Raw genomic sequence first — 23,358 nt, forward strand, 5'->3', positions numbered from 1 at the left:
ATTTACTGTATAGCACAGGGAACTATACTCAACATCTTGTAATAATCTATAATGGAAAAGAATTTCTTTAAAGAATATGAGTGAGTGTGTGTATATATGTATGTATATATCTGTATATATGTATACTTTTATTATACTTTATTTAATATATATAAATATACATATTTATATATAAACCAAATTACTTTGTAAATCAACTATACTTAAATCCTTCAATAAGAAAACTATAAAATTTAACTGTCATTTAATCCTTATCATAACCCTCTGAAGTAAGCATACTAATCATTTAATAGATGAGGAAAATGAATCCTAGAGGTTCAGTAACTTGCTGAAGGTTGCACAGGTAAGTGGGGGAAACTGGGATTTGAAACCAGATCTGTTTGACTCCAAAAACTGTGTTTTTCTCATCTTCCCACACTGGGAAATATTGGTGTTTGCTCTGGTAACATCAGTCAAATAGAGGTTTGCTCCTGAAAACCTATGAGAAACACTGTCAGTGCCAGTACCTTGTCCCATCCTTCCTCCTTACAGTTACGTGCTCAACTCTCCCTGCATACACATATGCTGGTAAAAGTAACAAAATCTCAAGATGCACTATCCCTATTCTGTGGATAGGCTAGAAGACTCAGGAGGCTGGGGAGAACAGAAATAGAAAAGGAACTAACTCCATTACAAAACGGCACCTGCATGTCTGCAAGATAAAATGGCTATCTCTCCAGACCACTCGATGATTGTAAACACCCAGATACCAGAATTGAATCCATTAATGACTGTACAATTAAAATAGAGTCTTGTACAGTCACACCGCAAAAAACATCTCCCTGGATAATGTTTTATGGCAGAATGTCTTTTGGTTTTCAATACCCAACCTTTATGGAACATATGTATCTTTCAGCACAACTTATTTTTGGCTGACATTTACATAAAAAGAATCTATATTTATATACCTAAAACTCATTGTGTTAATAGGATTCTCCAGAGAAACACAATTAATAATATATGTAATAAGGAAGAATAAATCTTACTCCAGGTTGGATCTTTCTTTTACTTTAATCTTTGTGCTCTGTTGCCTGTGCTTAGTCATGTTGCCTCTGCACCTTTTGTAAAAGGTTGTTGCCTATAGCCTGAAATATACAGGATAGCCCGTTCTCAAGGCTCTGACTTTTAAAGGTATAACACTCTTCCATTCAGATAGAGATAAAAAGCTGCAGAACAGAGAATAACATTTGTTACAGGAACATCATGACCTGACCTACGTGGACAGCTGCAAGAACAAAGGATTCTGACACCAAGAAGTTTGCAGCAACCAACCACACCCCCTTCCCTTTTAGTAAAAGAAGCCTGAATTCTAACTCAGGTAAGATCATTATCTAGGACGGGGTCCCCAACCCCTGGGCCACAGACCAGTACCGGTCCACAGCCTGTTAGGAACCAGTCCCCACAGCAGGAGGTGAGCGGCGGGCAAGCGAGCAAAGCTTCATCTGCCGCTCCCCATCACTCGCATTACCGCCTGTACCATCCCCCCCACCCCACCCCCGTCCGTGAAAAAACTGTTTTCCACGAAACTGGTCCCTGGTGCTAAAAAGTTTGGGGACCGCTGCTCTCGGACATTAGTCTGCCATCTTCTAGGTCTGCTCGCTTTCTCTGCCCCAACGACTCATCTCCCAATTTACTGGCCTGTTGTGTGGTGAGCAGAACAATTTTGGACTTGGTAGCTGATATATACAGATATATATAAGAGGAGATTTATTACAGGAATTAGCTCATGTGACTATGGAAACCAAGGAGTCCCCATGATCTGCTATCTGCAAACTGGCGACCCAGGAAATCTGGTGGTGTTCAGTCTGAGTATGAAGGCCTGATAACCAGGGAAGATGATGGTATAAGTCCAAGTCCAAAGGCATGAAAATTAGGGAGCTGAGGGTGTAAGCCCTGATATTAGTCCAAAGGCCAGAGAACCAGCAGTGTTGATGTCAGAGGGCAGGAGAAGATGGATGTTTCAGCTCAAACAGAGCAAATTCACCTTTCCTCTGCCTTTTTGTTCTGTTGAGGCCCTCAAGAGATTAGATGATGCCCACTTGCATTGGTACAATGATCATCCTTACTCAGTCTAACAATTCAAATGCTAATCTCTTCCAAAAACATGCTCACAGACACACCCAGAAATCATGTTTTACCAGCCATCTGGGCATCCATTAGTCCACTGAAGCTGACAGATAAAATTAACCATCACACTCATTACAACATATTAAACAAAATGAGGTATAGGAAAATTCTACAAATCCAAGTGCAATTGCTAAAATGTCAGACTCTATACAGACATTTTTTAAAAGCTGAAGAGTGCTAACAGAAGGGAAGTGCAATGTTACTGTATGTAAAACAATGATTTATAACCACTATTTTTACTGTGTGGGACTCAGGAAGCAATATTGTAAGCATTTTACAATTATTACTTATGTATGTAAGTAATATACATAATAACTGTTTTAGTTCTATTTAAGGAAATTGGTGGTAAGGGAATGGTATATCACACTTACATTTACTACTTAAAGTAATGGGGAACGAGCTGAAAGTCAGCATTTGTTGCACAGAGCATCTGAGTTTCAGAAATGAATTTCTGATATTAAGAAGGTTATGTGCAATTTTATTTCAATAACTTAGGTGGCAGCGAGGATGTACTGATCACCCTATCTTAAAAGAATACAAAGTATCCATTTCCTTTCTTACACTCTGGACATCAGGAAGCTTTAATTGCTACCTCATCTTGGGACTTGATTCCCTTGGAATCATGAGCATCAATGGATTAACAAAGTCAGAAGATTGTTCGGTTTCCCTCTCCCTGTCAGCAAACACCATGCACCGTGGTGGCGAGCAAGATTTTTGGTGGCAGGAAGGCCTTTGTGATGTTGCCGAACTCCTGTGCAAGGCTGTGGAGCCTGTAACAACTGCTGTTTGCACAGATGCTGACTGCCAGGGTTCGGTAGCCTAGAGTAACAACTTCTAAATATTTACTGAGTGATCACTGTACTGGGATTATGTTGATTGTTTAAATACAGGTAATAAACAGAAAGTCCTGATTCCTCTTCCCTTGGAGTCAAAAATGGACACAAAAAGGAGGACATGGACTGAGGCAGCTTTTCAGAAGTGGATGAAGTGCCTGATGCAGTCTGTGAGAACTTCTTTATATATTCACCACGTTGTGAATGAATGAGTTCACTTTTGTGAACTCTGAGCATGGAAATGTGCTTAAAGTTGCTGGGACCTTGCTTGATGACACTCCTAATTTAGACCTTGATGCTGTCAAAGACACAAAAAAATCCTTCCTCTCAGACAAAGAGAATGATGGGGGAGGTGCTACTATTTCTTAAAATCCAACCCATCTGCATTTGCAAACGCATGAGCTAAAGAACAGTCTTTAAATGAATCAGTACATGAAGATGAATCTGCTTAAGACATGTAGAGGATAAGGAAGGCTTCTGCTTCAAAATCTCTGTACTTTATAAACATGAAAGTTTTGTGTTTCTCTCTTTTCAAATCAAATATATACAATTTAATGGATTTTATAAAAAAAAATCTTATCTTCTATTATCTTTGCTCATGGGGAGGAAAGATTACAACTGTTAGTCTAAGTTGGTAACAATGCAAAGTAAACTCCTACTTGTCCTATCAAAACATTAAGATACCTAAATATGGTAACATTCATCACACTTTAAAAAGGGGCTGACAATCTACTCTCCAAAAGAAATATTTTTTTCTTCCCATGGAAAAAAAAGAAGTTTTCATAGTTATGCAAGCAAACACACACACACACACACACGCACACACACACATCTGCATGACCTTGTATTTTCAAGCTAAGGAGCAATGATTTAGAACATAAATTATCTTCCATATGTTATGTATTAGTTATTTCTCTTATCGAACACTCCACATATAAAGACTGAAGCACATGCACATAACACACTCGCTTTCTTCTTCCAAAAACATTCAGATTTGTGGTGTCTAAACTAAAGTAGATACTCTCCAATGTTTGTTTCTTTCCTTTCTTTACAAAGAAATATAAAAACATAAAATCCCTTCAGGTATTGTAATGTGATAAGGGTAGACCACAGCTCATAATTATTACCCAGATTGGGAGACTTTATGGCAAAGAAAATGTCACACGTAACAACAAGAATGACTCTCACAAACATAAAACCAAACATTAGAATCCAGACGAAAGAATATATACTATATGACGACATATACATCAAGTTTTAAAGCAGGCAAAACCAAGCTCTGATATTTAGGGATGTATGCTTCAATGATAAGACTATAAATAAAAGCAAAGAAACAAAATCCCAAAAAAAGACTGGGGTTTCCTTTGTGGAGACACTAAGAAATAATGACTGAGAGGGGCATGAAGGGTATTTCTGGACCAGTGACAATATAAGTAAACTAGTGTTTGCTTTGCAGTAAATAGATGAGAAATAAACTGTGCTTATGGGTGTAGGCACTTTTCCATCAGTGTGCTTCACTGTATAATGTAAAGTTGGAAAAGACATAATTTGTGAATCCAATTATATTTCAAGAGTCTTAAGAAAGGGCTAATACTTTCTGGTCCTCAAGTTCCACCTTTGGAAATCTACTTTATAGACATAATCTCTTTAAAATGTCTTATTCCTCATGATATTCACTGAAAAATTATTACTACTTTGGAAATTAATATAACCTAAAATCCAACAACAAAGAAAATGGCTTATATTGTGTTTATAAATGATCTGATCTAATTATAAAGGTAGTATAATTATAACTATGTTTTTAAAAAAATTCTATCCATGGAAACAAGACTTGAAAGATACAATAAAATGTTAAAAGTGAGTTTGAGTAGTAGGAGTATAGCTGATTTCTTCTTCATGTTTGATGTGATTTCTCTATTTTCCTCTAATTAGCACTTATTAATTTAAAATATTTTACAAATAGACTTCTGTCCAGTTTGGGGAGACCTTTTATATGGTTGTGACTTAACAAGACTTATTTATATCTGACTGTGCAACATGTTGGAGTTGCAAGTGTCTCACTTCTTCAAAGCCTCCTAGGAATCTTATAGAGAAGGATTATCATTCTTTGGTCAGCTGAAGAAATAGAGGCACACGGAGCTTAAGTAACTTGGCCTAAGCCACACAATCAGGAAGTAGGAGAGCCAGAATTTGAACCCATTCTTCTTAATTCAAAATTCTGAAATTCATTAAATTATACCATACATACATGTAGGGTTACACATATATGATTAGTTACAAATAAGAATAACAGTAACTAATCCTCTCTAAAAAATATAGTAGCAATGTCCAACAGTGAGATCCAGACTTACCAGACAGGTATCATATTAACCAGTGATCCTCAACATTCTGGGGGCAGATACAGATGCCTTTGAGAATCTGCTGAAAGCCAGAAAAAAAACACACACACATACAGCATTTGTTGTTGTTGTTTTTTACATTTAATTCATAAAATCTATGAAGCCTATCCATATACCCCTGGTTTTAAATCCCTGCCTACATGAACATGAATTCTAGATAGCAACAGACTAGTATTGAGTATCTAAATGGCTGGAAAAATTACAGCTTAATTATGCAGAAAGGAGTGTTTAGGACAAACATTTTTTTCTCCTCAAGCTTCAATAAAATCCCACAAAAAAGGACAAAGACAATAGAAATAGCACCACTCATTGTCCACTGTGAAGTTTTCAAGGATGGCAGATCCTATCCTTTCCTTATCCCATCCAGAAAAAGTGCAAAGACCTCCTCAAGGTCAATGATAAATCCCTACTGCCCCTGTATAGTGTATAAAAGAGAAGCCGAAGGTTTTCTTCACAATTACTTCTTCCCTGTACATAGTCCTGAACCCAGATGGATAAAAATGGAAATATAGGAATACAAAGCTGATGAGACAGCTCCAGGCATGAGACCAACCTTTCTCGCTCAGATCTTCCCTGGCAAGTGGATCTGAGGTACTTGAAGGAGAGAACAAAAGAGACCCTCAGGGCCCTGACATGCTCCATGCTGTGCTTGCCAGGAAGCTCCCAGCACATCACACTGGGCCAGATCATCATTCATACATGTTTAGCCATATTCTCTCATCCTAGCTCCAAATCCCAAAACATACTCATTGCATTATGACTACGAGCCTATTTATGTTGCCCCCCACCCCATCCCACCATTCTTTCCCCTCCCAACCCCACAAGAATAAAAAACTGACTCAAAACGTGGTGATGTTTAAGGTTATAGATATAAATATCTGGAATCTCACGTGTTACAGAACAAGCGGACTACCATGTGCTGTAGCACAGAGTTGGAGGACCAGGTTGTAGTTGCTTAAACTGGTGTTTGTTCCCTCTGCAGCCATGGTCTATAGCCTCCTTGCCTACCCCAGTGCCACATCAGATGGGGATGCAGGTTCTGACTAGGAAATATGGGACAACTACAATAAAGTTCAGAATGAACATTTATGAACCCCTTACTATGTGCCAGGAACTTTGAGTTAGCGGCTTTCAAATATTTTATCTTACCAAACCCCAAATCTCTGTGAGATCCTCATTTTATAGGCAAGAAAAAACCTAGAGGCTCAGAGAAGTCAAGTGACTTTCCGGGTGTCACACCTGCCCTTGACTCTTGTCAGAGAAATAGAGCATTTGGCTCAGAGTCCTATTGAAATAAGCTTTCTAACTGTAACCAACCATGACACACAATTAATGACACTATCAGTTTATGAGCTTAAATTCAGGATCCCTCAAAAAAGCTTTACTAAGGGATCCCTCCCAGACCCACCCTCCAACTGTCTTGGGGACGTAAGCATGACAATTGCTTGTATGACAGTCTTAGCTAAGGTTTCTATGCTTCTGTTTTTTATAAAATGGGGAAGACAATATCAGACTGTTTTCTACTTCCTGGGCTCATATCAAGAGCAAAAATAAGTTATGTGGATGTGGCTAATTAAACAGAATGTCCATTCTGATGTCTTGTTTGACTCAGGCACGGGGAAATTGTTTTGGAGTATGAATTCTGAGCTGGCACAATGAGAAAAGGAATAGCAACTATGGTTGTATCATAAGTAAGAGAAGTGTTTCAAGCTCATAAAACATAAATGCTTAGTACAAAATATCTCACTTTCATTTTCTCATTGTCCTCATTCAATTATTATTTTATCATGTTTTCTCATTTGCATCCTCATAATATAGCTTATATCTTTTTGGAAAAAAAATCAAGACTTTTTTTTTTTTAATTGTCACAGAGACTAGCTAAATGGTCAATAATTCCTTTAATGCTTCCTGAGAATTCGGGTAAACTACATTTCTCAGCATCCCACACAGTTCGTTTGGAGTTATGTGACCAATCCTGGTCAATGGAATGAAGATAGGATGAGATAAGGACCACTTTCAAGTCCTGGCCCTAAACCCTTGCATGATTATTTCTGCTCTCTCTGTTCTTCCACAGTGATCAAGGAATCCACAGATTGAAAGTAATGATATCAAAAAATGGAATGATCTACACCTACCTGCAGATTGTGGTAAGTGCAAGAAATAAACTGTTTTTGTATTAAGCCATCGAGATTTAGCTATTATTTTTATAGCAGTTAGCAGTGCTTATCCTGATTATATAGTAAGAACATTTATATTATTCTAACGTTTAAGACTGGGAAACAAAAGGTAGAAAAAAATAATTTTTGAAACCCTAGCAAATTATACAAACTTATAGGTCATTAAGCCCAGGGGAATGTTTCCAGTTCCAGGCAGAATTCCCAACATTGGTGCACAATTATCTGAGTCCCTGTTTTCAGTTCTTTTGGGGATATACCGAGAAGTTGAGTACTGGATCCTACGGTAATCCCAGGTTTAACTTTTTGAGGAACCACCATACTACTTTCCACAGCTTGTTGCACCACTTTGCATTCCCACGAACGGCACACCAGGGTGGCAGTTTCTCTACATCCTCACCAACACCTGTTATTTTCTGTTTTGATGATACTAGCCAACTTAATGTAAGTGATATTTATTTTTATACACGTGTCCACTGTAATTAGTCTTTGTTAATTATGAAAGGTAAGAACAGAAGATTAAATTTGAAAAAGATAGATAATATCTATATTTTTAAATACATTTAAATTTTTATTAATGTTTCTCAGAACACTGTTTTATACTAAAAATTTTACACTAACATTAATGATTTTAGTGAACACAACGTGATGAAGTATACTGTCACAGGCAAAGCCCATTAACAATTCCTGGGGAAAAAAAAATAGAATCTGGGTAATAAAGTCTAACCTTGTTTTCCTTTGGCTTAGTCTAGTCTCACTTGCTCACAGGATGCGGCATACAGAGGCCTCGCACCCGGCACTTCGGAGCAGAGTCCCCCGTGACACACGGCGGCACGCCACACTTCAGCTCCGCGGGCGTCCGGCAGACACACTACCTCAAGCCACTGCAATTCAAGATGGCGGCGGCAGGCCGTGCGCAGAGACACCGCCCCCGGCACTTCCCAGCCCGAGCCGCGCAGCTGCACCTGATCCACCGAGAGCTCCGCCCCTCCCCCCGCCCAGATTCCTGTAAAGCAGCCCCTCCCACGGCCTGCTGGGGAGAGCGTGTGCTCTAGAGCTCGGTCTCAGACCTCTCCAATTCTCTGATCTAAGAATAAAGCTTCCCTTTTCTCCTGAACCGAACTTGGTCTCATTCTATTGGCTCAGATGACACCAGGCAGGAGGACCCTTGTTGGGGACTGTCTGGGGAGGGTCGGTAACAATACTTTGTTATATGTATAAACCTTAATTCAACATTTAGCGATGTCACTGAGTTTTAATGGCTGTCATCTGCAAAAAGTTCCTTGCACCGATATTGAGAGCCACATGGGAAAAACTGTATCATTGGTTGTAAATCCTGGAGTTTAGTTTTCAATTTCATCTACCAATTTTCAATATTTTTCTGTTAAAATACCACTACTAGTGGTATTTTTTCATTTTTTCTGATACATCTGTTTTCTTGTAAATGAATTAGAAAGTATTAAATTTTTAAATTATTATCAAATAGTTTCAAAACTCACTAAAACTCTCGATTTGAAGGATTTTTTTATCAGTTTAGATATGAGAAAATTTGTACGTGACACATTTATGCTGTTTTTGACAATAAAATAACAATGGAACATTTCCAAACATCTAGTTTCAAAATGCTTTGTTCATAGCAGGAGTTTCTTTTGAAAAGCAATTACTTTCTCTTTCATTGTTAAAACATCACTTTAAACTTGCGGGATAGATTGTGTTTATATTTTCAAAAAATGTCTACTGTGTAGCATACTACTGACAGCCACTTGTCATCAGAGAAGAAGATACCAAATTTGGAACACTTGTCTTTTTGTTTAAAAACGGCAAAATACATTTTTAAGTTAAACAACTCTTTAGTACTTTGCCATGAGAAATGTGGTGAAACTGTTATAGTACAGAAGATTTCCACAGTCCCTTCCCATCTCATTACAAAATCCACTGTTTTATTTTGTTTCTGTAAAACTAAGTGCATCAGTACCTTCTGTATCAGGGAAAAGGCAATACTTCAGGATAGGATTGTAGTAAGTGAAAGAGTGAGCGATGTTGTCTAGCCCGCTGCTTGGTGGGATTCCCATTGGTAACAAAGTACTAAAGTGACCACAAAATACTATCTCCCTCCTTCTATCCTTTGCAATGTGACCTTGCAATTTGACTTTGCAGCTTCTTCCATCAAGAGATAGACTATTTCCCCTCCCTTTGAATCTGGGCAACCCTGCGACTTGTTTCCGCCAGTGGAATGTGGCAGGAACACCAGGATGCAAGTTTCAAATCTGGGCCTCTAGGCATCTCAGGCTCCTACTCTTACTCTTGAAATTCAGCCACCAGGTGATCAAGCAGGGGCTTCTTAGAAATATAGATCCTTGAGCCCCTTTCCCCAGAGATTCTGATTTACTGGGTCCAGAGGTCTATATTTTTATCAAGCATCAGAAGCAATTCTGACTCAGGAAATCTTCAGATAACACTTCAGAAACCCTGTGAGACTTGGTTATGAAGCAGCCTCAACTCTAAGCATATTATAAGAATCAGAAAATACATAAGAACTAGTGTTCACTCATAGTCTAAAATGTGTGTCACCTTTGCAGAATTCCTGGATTTGACTCTAGTCCCAACTTTGCATTTTACTAGATTTGTGATCTTAATTCCCCTAACCTCTCTGAGCCTCAGTTTACCTAGTTGTAAAATGGGAATTTTACCTAGCTCTTTAGTCTTTTGTAAAAATTAAATGAGGTAAGTTGTATAAACATTCAACACAGAACCTGGGTCACAGTAGATGTTCAACTGTTTATTATCCTTGACTCATTATTATATCGTCCTCTTTAAGTACCTACTCCTCCCAAAGGGCTAATTTGCATTTCTGGACAATGCCAAATCCCTCAACGAAAACCCTGTCTCACACCAAGTCAGGCTCTGGAATCAATCACACTTTGGTTCTTGTCCCCAACTCTACCTCTTGTTAGCATGTGACCTTGAGACTTAACGTAAGTCTCAGTTTTTGCATCTGTGAAACAGGGACAAAGGTATTACTTTATACCATAAGGTTGTGAAGATTAGAAGAGTTAATGTATGTAAAGCCCTTTGCCCAATGCCTGGCACATGGTAACCCACAGCAAATATTATCTATGAGGATTATTTCCTCAGGGTTCTTTCTTTTTTTTTTTTATGGCTGTGTCAGCCCTTAGTTGTGGCATGCAGAATCTTTGTTGAGGCATGTGGGATCTTTCGTTGTGGTGTGCGGGCTCTTTGTTGCAGCGTGTGGTCTTCTCTCTAGTTGTGGAGTGCAGGCTCCAGAGCACGTGGGCTCTGTAGCTGCGGCACAAGGGCTCTCTAGTTGAGGCACATGGGCTCTGAATTTGTGGCACGCGGGCTCTGTAGTTGTGGCGTGCAGCCTTAGTTTCCCCTCAGCATATGGGATCTTAGTTCCCCAAGCAGGGATCGAACCCATGTCCCCTGCATTGGAAGGCGGATTCTTTACCACTGGACCACCAGAGAAGCCCCAGGGCTCTTTCTCCTACATCCTGAAACTCCAGTTAGGAAAAGACACCTGCATTTTTCCAAGAAACAATCTAGAAGCTCAATGGTAAGGTCGCATCATCACAGGTGTTCTTAGTATATACAGGGAGTATCCTGTAACATGACAATATTGCTGGAGCGATTAGAGGGAGGGCCACCAGAGAAGAGGGAGAGGCCACTAGAGGTTTTCCTGAGGCACAGAACCTAAAAGCAGACACATCTGGTATTTGCAGCTGCCACAACAGGAATAAATTTGAATGCATATGGTCAAAAGCTCACCTGTGAGTGAACAAATGATGTTAAAGCATACGTGGCCACCAAAGAACAGGTCAGACAGAGCTGCGAGGCCCAGGAGTTACTTGGGAAGATGTAAAAGCATCCTCTCTTCTCCACTGTTTCTTACAACACAGGCCCTCCTAGCCCCTTGTCTGAAAAAACACAGCCCTTTTAACTGATCCCTCTGCAGTTCCTCCTCTCCACTCAGCACACTGTGGCCAGAGTTATCTACTTGAAACTTGAAACCCTGCTTGCCTCATGTCACACTCCTGGGTAAAAACCTACAGTGGCTGATCCTGTTGGGTTCAACGGAAATGCTTCATTCTTACTGCAATCAGCTTCACCGCTCCACACGCATGAAATTCTTCTCATTAAGCACATGAGTAACCCTCCGACTGCCAGAGGTCGGGTGGAGTGATGCTCTCCTGAACATTCAGGGGCCTAGTTACGTGGTTTGGAGTCGTCAAAATTCCCCCAGGCCCTCACACCTTACGCCTCATTTCAGTGCCTCCTAGCCAGGATAAAACAAGACGCTTTAGTTTGTTTTAATTTGCATTCATAAGAAATCTAATCGGGGTATGAAATGTACAGTGTGGGAATATTGTTAGTAATGATGTAGTACCTTTGTATGGTGGCAGATGGAAACTAGACTTATGGTGGTGATCATTTTGAAATGTATAGAAATATCGAATTACTATGTTGTGTAACAGGGACTAACACAGTGTTGTAGGGCAATTATACTTAAAAAACAAACAAATTCATAGAAAAAGAGATCAGATTTATAGTTTCCAGAGGCAGGGAATAGGGGGAGTGGGAACTGGATGAAGGTGGTCAAAAGGTACAAACTTCTAGTTATAAGATAAAATAAGTACTGGAGATATAATATACAATATGATAAATACAATTAACACTGTTGTATGTTATATATGAAAGGTGTTAAGAGTAAATCCTAAGAGTTCATATCACAAAGAAAAAAAATTTTTTTTCTATTTTTTTAATTTTGTATCTATATGAGATGATAATGTTGACTAAATTGTGGTAATCATTTCATGATGAATGTAAGTCAAATCATTATGTTGTACACCTTAAACTTACACAGTGCAGTATGTCAACTATATCTCAATAAAACTAGAAGGAACAACTTTTTAAAAAAGAAAATCCTAGGGACTTCCTTGGCGGTTCAGTGGTTAGGACTCCACACTTCCACTGAAGGGGGCACGTATTCCATCCCTTGTTGGGGAACTAAGATCCCACATGCTGCGAGGCGCAGCCAAAAACAAAATAAAACAAAAAAAAAACTTCAGGAAGCAATTTAAAAAATCTAGTATAGCTGAAAATTTTCCCATTTTCATATTTTTCCACTGGTTATATTTTATTCTTTTTTTTTTTTTGATAAGATTTTCTCTAACACTTTTCAATTGATTTCATTTTTAAGTAAGTTCCTGGAACTGGAAGCCCTGGTTATCATAAAAAGTCACTTGCTTAGACACATTGTAGGAATCTCCTATAATCATGTCGCATAATAAGTCCTTTCATAAGCCTGTCCTGTGGCTTACTTCAGGACTGGAGGGTGGGAATCTTCCACAAGTGACTCTTGGCAGCTGAAGCAGTAGTGAGATGTCTCTCATGGGAAGGGGATGCCCAGACCGAGTGAAGTGTGAGAGAGTTGCCTTGTGTTCCTCAGAGCATTAAGAAAACTTAAAAAAAAAACCCAAAAACTGTAAACATTAAAGAGCTTGCCTAGAGGACTTTGGTGCTAAGCACTTTTCTGAGACTGAAGTGTTCTTTCTTCTCATATTAAAAACCTTTCCAGTGTGATAGGATTGTCATGAAGAAAGGGAGGTGGAAATGCTGAGAGACTGGGAGACTAGCTTGGTCCTGAAGAGAAAAATGCCTGTATTGAGTTCCCGGAACCTCAACTGAAAGGGCAGTGGGAAGCCTTACACCATGTGGGGCTACATCTGCTTATTTCCCTAGTGTTGGAGGGTTTTCTAAAGCAGGATTGATTTGGAGGAATCTGGAGATGTCTATAGGTACTTCGTATGCCTGTTAACCTTTCCTTCTTGAAAGTTAAAATCCGGGACTTCCTTGGCGGTCCAGTGGTAAAGCATCCTCCTTATAATGCAGGGGACGCAGGTTCCATCCCTGGTCAGGGAACAAAGATCCCACATGCCATGGGGCAACTAAGCCCACACGTCACAACTACTGTGCTCGCACACCTCAACTGGAGCCCACGTGCTGCAAACTACAGAGCCTACGCTCCCTGGAGCCTGCGCGCCACAACTGGGAAAGAGAGAACCTGCATGTCACAACTAGAGAGAAGCCCGCACCCCACAATGAAGAGCCCATGCACCGCGACGATAGATCCCGCATACCTCAACAAAGATCCAGCGTGCCACAACTAAGACCCGACGCAGCCAAAAATAAATTAAATAAATAAATAAATAAATAATAAATAAATCTTTTTTAAAAAGTTAAAATTCCATTAATTGATTATAAGGTTTTCAAGTAAGGACCCTGGGCTATCTAGAGAGTATTTATTTTTTTAGAGAGTATTTTGTCATTTCCTGGATGGAGTCTTGTTTTTTTTGTGCGTGTGTTTTTTCATTTTTTGTTTTTTTCTCCGTTAACTTTTTTTAAAAAAATAATTTTGAAGCAACCTAAATGTCCATCAACAGAGGAATGGATAAAGAAGATGTGGTACATATATACAATGGAATATTAGCCATTAAAAGGAACGAAATTGGGTCATTTGTAGAGACATGGATGGACCTAGAGACTGTCATGCAGAGTGAAGTAAGTCAGAAAGAGAAAAACAAATATCGTATATTAACGCATATATGTGGAATCTAAAAAATATTGGCATAGGCGATCTTATTTACAAAGCAGAAGTAGAGAACAAATGTATGGATACCAAGGGGGAAGGGGAGATGAGATGAATTGGGAGATTGGGATTAACATATATACACTACTATATATAAAACAGATAACTAATGAGAACCTACTGTACAGCACAGGGAACTCTACTCAATGCTCTGTGGTGACCTAAATGGGAAGGAAATCCAAAAAAGAGGGGATATATGTATACTTACAGCTGATTCACTTTGCTGTACAGTATAAACTAACACAATATTGTAAAGCAACTATACTCCAATAAAAATTTTTAAAAAATTATTCTGGGTGTACAGAAAAGTTGTCCAAATAATTTCCAAATACTCAGAGTCTCTACATGTTAACATTTTACTGCATTTGATTTCTCTGATTCCTCCTCCACCTTTCCTGGATGGAGTCTTGAACCAAGCAAACTGCAATCACCTGAAGAGGTAATCTAGGATCCGAAAAAAAAAAAATTTTTTTTAATGTTCTGTGTTAGCGGTGGTCTCGTTATATTCCTTAAAAAGATTATATGGACTCTTAGTATTTCAGGAATCCCTGAGAATTATTTATGGGAGAGCAAGTAGGTTTTAACCTTACAGCAAAGGAAAAAAGACTTATCAAAGCCCTAGTCAGGTGAGGACCATCCTTGATCCACCTCTGTCTCTAGTTGCAAATTCTCAACATATTTCTCAAAATGTTCAAAGGACCAGGGCTTTACTAAGTGGTTCTCAACAATAATGTCTCCATAAATCTCACTTTCTGGAGCTGATAGCCAAGACCAAAGCTTATTAAAGTCTTTAATTGGAATGTATATGCAAATCAAAACATGTTATAACTTTTAAACAAACCCATTCAAAAGAACTATCTACCTCAGCTTTTACACCACCAGATATCATACTTTAGGGTGCATAAGAATGACACAAAGCACATATTTAAATGTATATTCCTGGCTTCACCCAGCGATACCAACCCAGGTATCTTTAATAGATGGGTTAAGACCATAATTTGAAAAACATTTCTTTAGACTATTTTCAAATACAGCAGAAGTTGCTAAATACCATGCACCGTATCTTGTTACCGAGTTTGCCAAGGAAGCATTCTGAAGTCTGCCTACCAGACAGGAAAGAAGGAAATACCGTGTGGCTAGCTGTGTCCTCTCTCTTTTATAAGAAAAGCAAAGCCCCCACCCTAGCAGAATTCCTCTTACGTCTTCTTGGCCCAAATTGGTCCCATGACCAATGATAGTTACGAGAGAGTCTGGAAAACACGTAGTGTCTACTTCAAAAGGGGAGGAAGCAAACATATGTTGAATACCTACTATATGGAAAGGTCTGGATCAAGTACTTTCACATTTTAAAAAAATCCCAGTTAACATAATACGCCAAAGTCCCTTGCTTTCACCACATCACCTCTGCTCTCTTTCAGAGTTATCACGGTAGACAATGTCATCACTCCAGTCCCTTTTCTAAAAAGACGGCCTTTTAAAAGTTTCCATTTAATGTATTTTAATCACTCAAAACTGAGTTTCCAAGTTTTTCTCTAAGCTGTATTACATTTTCTTTTCGTGATTGAGGTCCTTTGTTCTCTTTTGTTTATTACTGGCAGTAAAGGAAAAATTTTTATGTAAGCTTTGAGCACAATACTTTTAATCCATTAGAGATATGAATAAAAGGAATCAAATCCCTTCCCAATGTTCCAAACCTAAGACTCTCGAAGCAGCTGTTATGTGGTATATGGTGATTGTCCTGAGAGATTGGGATATTAAAATTTTTCTTTTGTTCTCGTTTTTTAAAAGGAAACTAAATACAAAGAAAAATGTTAATACAATGCACAGGATACAAATTAAAACATGGAAGTCAGGAAATGCAAAGGTGAATGTTCTCATAGGAACCTCAGCTTATATGCCCTGAACACATGCATGATGATCTGTCAGCACTACACATTTTGTGTTTCTGCTGATAAACCTGATGTTCCTGTCACCAATCATTGTGAATCTGTAATTGCCTGGACAGTCATTGTAAGTATAAAAGTGAAAGAACTACTACTGGAACCACTGCTTATTAAAATTTGCATTTATTTTTATTCTTTGCCTTGTATGTATTTTAAAAATATGCCTATTTGGATTCACAAATTTTTAGTTCCCATCACCAGAAGAAATACTGCTGGAGGACTTCCCTGGCGGTCCAGTGGTTAAGACTCCGCACTTCCACTGCAGGGAGCGAGGGTTCAATCTCTGGTTGGGGAACTAAGACCCTGCATGCTGCACGGTGTGGCAAAAAAATTAAAAAAAAAAAAAAAGAAGAAGAAGAAAGAAGAAATGCCTTTGGATCAACATGATGCTAAAAACTCTGTTCTGGTAATCACAGGATTCCTATAAGAGGGAGGCAGGAGAATCAGAGTCAAAGAGAGAGAGAGATCAGAAGATGCTACCCCGCTGGCTTTGAAGAAGGAAGAGGAGGCCACTAGCTGAGGAATGCCGGTGGCCTCCAGAAGGTGGAAAAAGCAAGGAAACATATTCTCCCCTAAAGTCTTCAGAAGAAATGCAGCTCTGCTGGATGCCTTGATTTTAGCCCACTGAGACTAATTTTTGACTTCCAACCTCCAAAACTATAAGATAATAAATGTGTGTTGTTTTAAGCAATAAAACGTATATACACTATTGATACTAGGTATAAAATAAATAACTAACGAGAACCTACTGTACAGCCCAGGGAACTCTACTCAATGCTCTGTGGTGACCTAAATGGGAAGGAAATCCAAAAAAAGAGGGGATATACGTATACGTATAGCTGATTCACTTTGCTGTACAGTAGAAACTAACACAACATTGTAAAGCAACTATACTCCAATAAAAATTTTTAAAAAGAAAAAATAAATAAATTAAATAAAATAAACACTGTTTTATTCAGTAAACAGTTCAATCAACATAGCTCCAAATCGAGTCAGACTGCATGTCTGACACTTAATTGAATTATTTGGACATGTTACTATCAGAAGCATCCAATCTCACTCCCATGATAGGAGGCAGTTGAGCCTATGTACCACTCTCATTTCTCTGACTTTGCAGGTTAAACCTGTTGAGGGTCTGGGTCTCTTCCCTGTTGCCATCTCACTCCCACCCAAGCCGAAGAAGGGAATAGAAGGGTGAGCTATACAGACTAAATATTGAGTGTATTGCTCCATTCCCCAAGTCTGTCCCCTTCTTTTAGTAGGAACCCTGCTGTAGAAGTAATTGTCAGCCTAGAGCAGGGGTCGGCAAACTCTTCCTGTGAAGGGCCAGATGAAAAGCATTTTTAGCTTTTCAGGCCATAGGGTGTCTGTCTCAACTACTCAGTTCTGCTGCTGGAGCACAAATCAGCCTCAGACAATACTTAAACGTGTGTAGCTATGTTCCAACACAACTTTATTTACAAAAACGGACAGCAAGCCAGATCACCATTTGCCAACTCCTGGTCTAGAGAACTCTGCTTCTCTGTTTTCTTCTTATTTTATCCAGGATATATTCTATTTTATAGCTCTGTAACTCAACACTTTTTTTTATATACAGTGTTGCCTAATTCTGTTTTATCTTGCCATTGCTATTTTAATTGATTCTACCATTTATCCTTCTAATCATAAAGCTTCTAGGTGCTACTCCAGTTTCCCTTCTTTTTTTTTTACCTTTACCACAACCCAAATTTCCCCAGCCATCATCAGCTGGTGAGTACAATTGATACATGAGCTGTAATGCCTGTATTAATTAGTTACTGCTGTATAACAAAGCACCCCAAAACTCAGCGGCTTAAAAACAACTACTATTATTTTTCCTGAGTCTTTGGGTCATATAATTATCTTGCCTTTTTGGTACTTGTTATTCCAAATGAATTGATAAAATTATTATAATTCCCCCCCCTAAAAAATTCATTGAGATTTTAGTTGCCTCAAAATCATGAATTTTAGGAAGACTGACATTTTTATGCTATTAAGCCTTTTCACCCGGGACCAAGGTATACTGTTCCACTTTTTTAGACCTTGCTTTTATGTCTTTTCATAAAATTTTATAGTTTTACTCAAGTAGACCGTTTCTTTTCTTCTTAATTTTGTTCCTAAGTATCTTACAGGTTGTGTGACTGTCATTGTTGGTACATTGTTGGTTTACAAACTCAGGAATTTCCCCAGTGAAATCTGAAAACAGCTCGTGAACACAGAGGGCAGGGAGAGAAGAAAGAAGCAGCCACTCCAGATGCCTTGGGGGCAGTTTTAATAAGCAAAGGAACTTAACTTACAAGGCTTGTCTCCAAAGGCTGCAAAATGAGTACATCTCCGCACCCACCCGTCAGAATCTTGAGTTTGTATAGCAGCCTTAACAGGGTTCAGCCCTGCGTACCATCCAGATGGTCTCAACAACACATTATCTCTCAAGGCTGCGTCCTTGAAATGGCTCTGGCTGTGGGAATGGTGAGCGGAATGTACATTCCAAGGATGGAGAGGGATGAGGAATCTCTGATTGCCTGCATCCAGTTCGCAGGTCAACCGGCAGTCATGTCCTTTTGATGACCTCTGCAACAGACATTTTCACTTGTAGTCAATGACTGTTAATACAGAGGTTTTGATTTTGGCAGATTTATGTGACTTTGGTTTTTGCACTTTTCTCTTATACTCGACCTCTTTATCAAAGTTAACTTTTAATGTTAACTTCTCTTCTAACAAAATTATATTATACTGTTAATTTTTATTGCAATTCTTTGAAAAAAATTTTTCTTCTCCTTTCTTAATAATATTTCTTACTATGCCAGTTATTTTATAAGCATTAAACAAAATAATACATGTAAAGCACTTAGCACAGTGTCTGGCAAATAAAATAGTAAGCACTTAGCAAATGTTAGCTATTATTATGATTTTGATTATGTTTATTCAAGATAAATTTAAATTTTGTGCTATTCTTTACTCATTATTCTACTCTTAGCTATGAGATCTTTCGACTATATAAACAGGAAAAAAAAAATCCCTGTGTGGAAAACTCTGGGAAACCATATACTATTTTGCATTTCATATTCCTAATACCTTTATTCCTGTTATATCCATAGAAGATACAAACAATTCTCTAGTACATGAAACACCACTTACAGTTCAATTCTAAAAGTTAAATATATTTAAGATTTTATGATTTGATCAGAGGTGTCAACAAGCTGAACTTTTAAATGAAAAGTGTTGGGGCTTCCCTGGTGGCGCAGTGGTTGAGAATCTGCCTGCCAATGCAGGGGACACGAGTTCGAACCCTGGTCTGGGAAGATCCCACATGCCACGGAGCAGCTGGGCCCGTGAGTCACAATTACTGAGCCTGCGCGTCTGGAGCCTGTGCTCCGCAACAAGAGAGGCCATGATAGTGAGAGGCCCGCGCACCGCGATGAAGAGTGGCCCCCGCTTGCCACAACTAGAGGAAGCCCTCGTACAGAAACGAAGACCCAACACAGCCATACATACATACATACATACATACATAAAATAAATACAGTATAAAGTGTTAAAAATAAATAAATTAATTTAAAAAAAAAAGTGTTAACACTTGTAAAATGCAGCTTTAAAATAGGTAATGACCACATTAATTAAAGCAGGCCTTCTTCAGTAAACTTAATGTTGAGAATAAACTACCTTTCTAATCTTGATCTTCCTCTCGATGATGCTTTCCCAAAGTACCATCATTTTTTCATAGGATTAGTCTATGCTTGCTTTAGGCAAATGTGTATATTTTTCTGCTTTTTCTCTTTGCAAAAATGTACTAGTTTTCTTAATCTAGAAAACACAGGAGAAGTTGAACACAGGGAAAAATTGAGGGGAAAGTATGGCTGAAACAGGGACACTGTGTCTGCCTTTAGATTTGTATCTAACATATACCTGTATTTAGGCACTTTGCTCAGTGGGCTACAGAATGGTTTTATGAAGCAAAGATTACAAGGTATAGTCTCATAAATATTGATATCACTGTTTCTTGGCCAAAAGACTACATCTTTAAATAAAATAATAATAATAAAGGAGCAGTGCTTTACAAGCATTACCTCATATAATTCCTGACTATAACCTTTGGTCCACAGATAAGGAAATCAAGGCCTCATGAAGCTGAAGGTCACATAATCAACAAGGAATTGGTCAAGTTTGCCTTCAGAGCCTGAATTCTTAACCACAAAACTATACTTTCTCTTTTACGCTTGTGCTTCTGTTTAAGCCTAAATGTCTCCTAATAAACTTTTAACTTATTTTTTACTCAAAACTCTCTAATGGCTGCAAATGCCCACTAGAATTGCCCACAACGTATCAAAAGTCATATTGCTATAACTACACCTATGTACAACATATAGATCACACAAAATAGCACTAGCTACACACTGAGGTTCAAAGTCATTCAGGGCAGGCTCTGGGCAGCCAGGTGGTGAACCAGTCATGGGTCAGACATAACTCAGTCTCTCCTTCACTTGGCTTTTTTTCTTGAGGACCTGATTGTGCAGCAAGGCCTCAGCTTACTTTTAACAGATACTTTCTTTCTCTTGGGCAACAGAAGTGGTTATGCTCTCAGAGAGAATAGACACTTTTCAAAGAGGACAAGCCAGAGCTGTTGGAAGCAAAGCAGAGAGGGAGTCGGTGTTCTAATTCATTTCAGTGGAGACGTTTTCCTGTTCTTTTCCTTTCTTAAATTGAAGTATAGTTGATTTACAATTTTCAGGTGTGCAGCAAAGTAATTGTTTTACATACCTGTGTATGTTTTTTTTCAATTTTTCAGATTCTTTTCCATTATAGATTATTATAAGATACTGAATATAGTTCCCTGTGCTATACAGGTCCTTGTTGTTTACCTATTTTATATATAGGAGAGTGTATCTGTTAATCCCAGATTCCCAATTTATTCCCCGCCCCCCTTCCTCTTTGGTAACCATAATTTCTTTTCCTAACAAAGGCAGATCATTATAGATGCTCAGGGCTGGTGCAGGTCTGGGAAATAAAGGTCCATGATGAGATTTTCCATGTTTCTAATTTCAGTTCTTCAAATCTAGGCCCTAAAATCTAGTGCCATTTTCCTGAGGATCTGTTGAAACAGGAAGTTAGGAAAACGAGGTTCCAATCTCAACACACCCCTGGCTCAATTATAGTCCTCACGTACTTACCTTTAGGGAGGCCAGCTTTTACCTTAGTCCAGAAAAGACTGACCGAGAGTTAGGTGGGCAGAATGTGTTTTGCACAACTTATATATAATTATATTCAGGACAAGACTGTGTGGAGGAGGAAATGGAATCCGCAGAAATACAAAGAGGCTTATAGGCCAAGAAATACAGCCCACACATAAAAGCCCGGTCGGCAAATACTTCCTTACTTTGTGAGCCAACTCACCCCTGCATACCTATGTGCTAATAAAAATATACCATATGTGGGAAGCATGACTTCTGAATTTCCTGATAAGGTATTTAAATGCTAACTCCCAAGATATGGACATAATTGTTCCCCTCTTGGATGGAAATGAAACTCAAATATGTGGTCTTGATTATCAGAGTGGAATACAGAATTGACAGATTTAAAACATTATATTTCTGCCAAAACACTGTATTTCTGCACTTTCTTTTCCTCCTTCTTTTTAAAAAAATAATTATTTTTCCAACTGATGGAGAGATAAAAATGGCATTGAGATTTCCAAGACCACTTGGCAGTAGAGGTTTGGTGTAAGGGGTGAAGGTTTTAAAGGTTGGTTTGGGGTCATTTTTATGAGCTGGGAAAGAAAAAATTTCTACATATATCCTATTTGTAGATTAAAGGCACACATACCAACCTGTGGACTGGTAGAAATCACTGGGTACTTTTATCTTCTTCTCCATCTCTCTAAAACACATAAGTGGGTGGCCAATCCGAAGAGCAGAGGGGCTTAGAATCATGTTTTCATCATGTCCCTCTCTGGTGGGTTGAGAACAAGGGGCACTATGGGACTAACTCAGAAATGACAATTACATGACAGAACACAAAGCTCCTTTTTCGACCACATTTCACCCCGATGCTGTTGATTTCTGTTCTAAACGTTCTCAGCTTGATTTTATGAGTATATTTTTATAATTTTAAAAGAATAAGTTTTCTGAGTGCTAAGTATTAAAAATTTTTCTCTATATTTAAACTTTTAAAATATGCTAACAGGGACTTCCCTGGTGGCACAGTGGTTAAGAATCCACCTGCCAATGCAGGGGACATGGGTTCGACCCCCGGTCCGGGAAGATCCCACATGCCGCGGAGCAACTAAGCCCGTGCGTCACAACTACTGAGCCTGCGCTCTAGAGCCCGCGAGCCACAACTACTGAGTCCACGTGCCACACCTACTGAAGCCCACGTGCCTAGAGCCTGTGCTCCACAACAAGAGAAGCCACCGCAGTGAGAAGCCCGCGCACCACCACGAAGAGCAGCCCCCGCTCGCCACAGCTAGAGAAAGCCTGCACGCAGCAACGAAGACCCAACACAGCCAAAAATAAATAAATAAATTTTAAAATAAATAAATAAAATATGCTAACAGTAAAAATCACCTTGAATTTAGCAGTATCAAGATTTTAATGTGAAGTATACATTTTTTTCACGTCACCTGTTACGATCAGGGTTCTTGGCAAACAACAGAAACTCTATATAATTTAGGCAGCAAAGGAATACTTGGGGAGGCTGTTGGGTCTCTTACAGAATTGATGGAAAATGCAAGAGAATGAGCCTTGGAAAATGGTCAGGAACAAAAGGTTAGTGGCAGAGGACTCAGCCAACGTCATACCTGGAATATTCAAGATAGGGTACTACTTTTGCACAGGAGACCCCCACTGCCACGAGCACCACCACCACTGCCCCCAGAATCCTGACTCTGTCGCTGCCACCATGAAACCACAACTCATTCTGTCCTGACATCTTTGCATCATTCCTACACATTCAGCACTTCAGGCTGGAGTTTCTGAATTAGCTGAGCTGAAGTGCTATGTCACACCTTAGCTGTCTGTGGTTGGAGAGCCCATCTCCAATCCTTCAACCTTTATATATACATAAAAATTGAAGATTTATACAAGATTTATATAAAGGAGATCTCCCTAAAAGAGATCTAGATAATGTGGAGCCAAAAAAGTCATATCAACTATCACCTCTAAT

Source organism: Balaenoptera musculus, chromosome 5, assembly GCF_009873245.2.
Source record: "Balaenoptera musculus isolate JJ_BM4_2016_0621 chromosome 5, mBalMus1.pri.v3, whole genome shotgun sequence".
NCBI classification, from domain to species: Eukaryota; Metazoa; Chordata; class Mammalia; order Artiodactyla; family Balaenopteridae; genus Balaenoptera; species Balaenoptera musculus.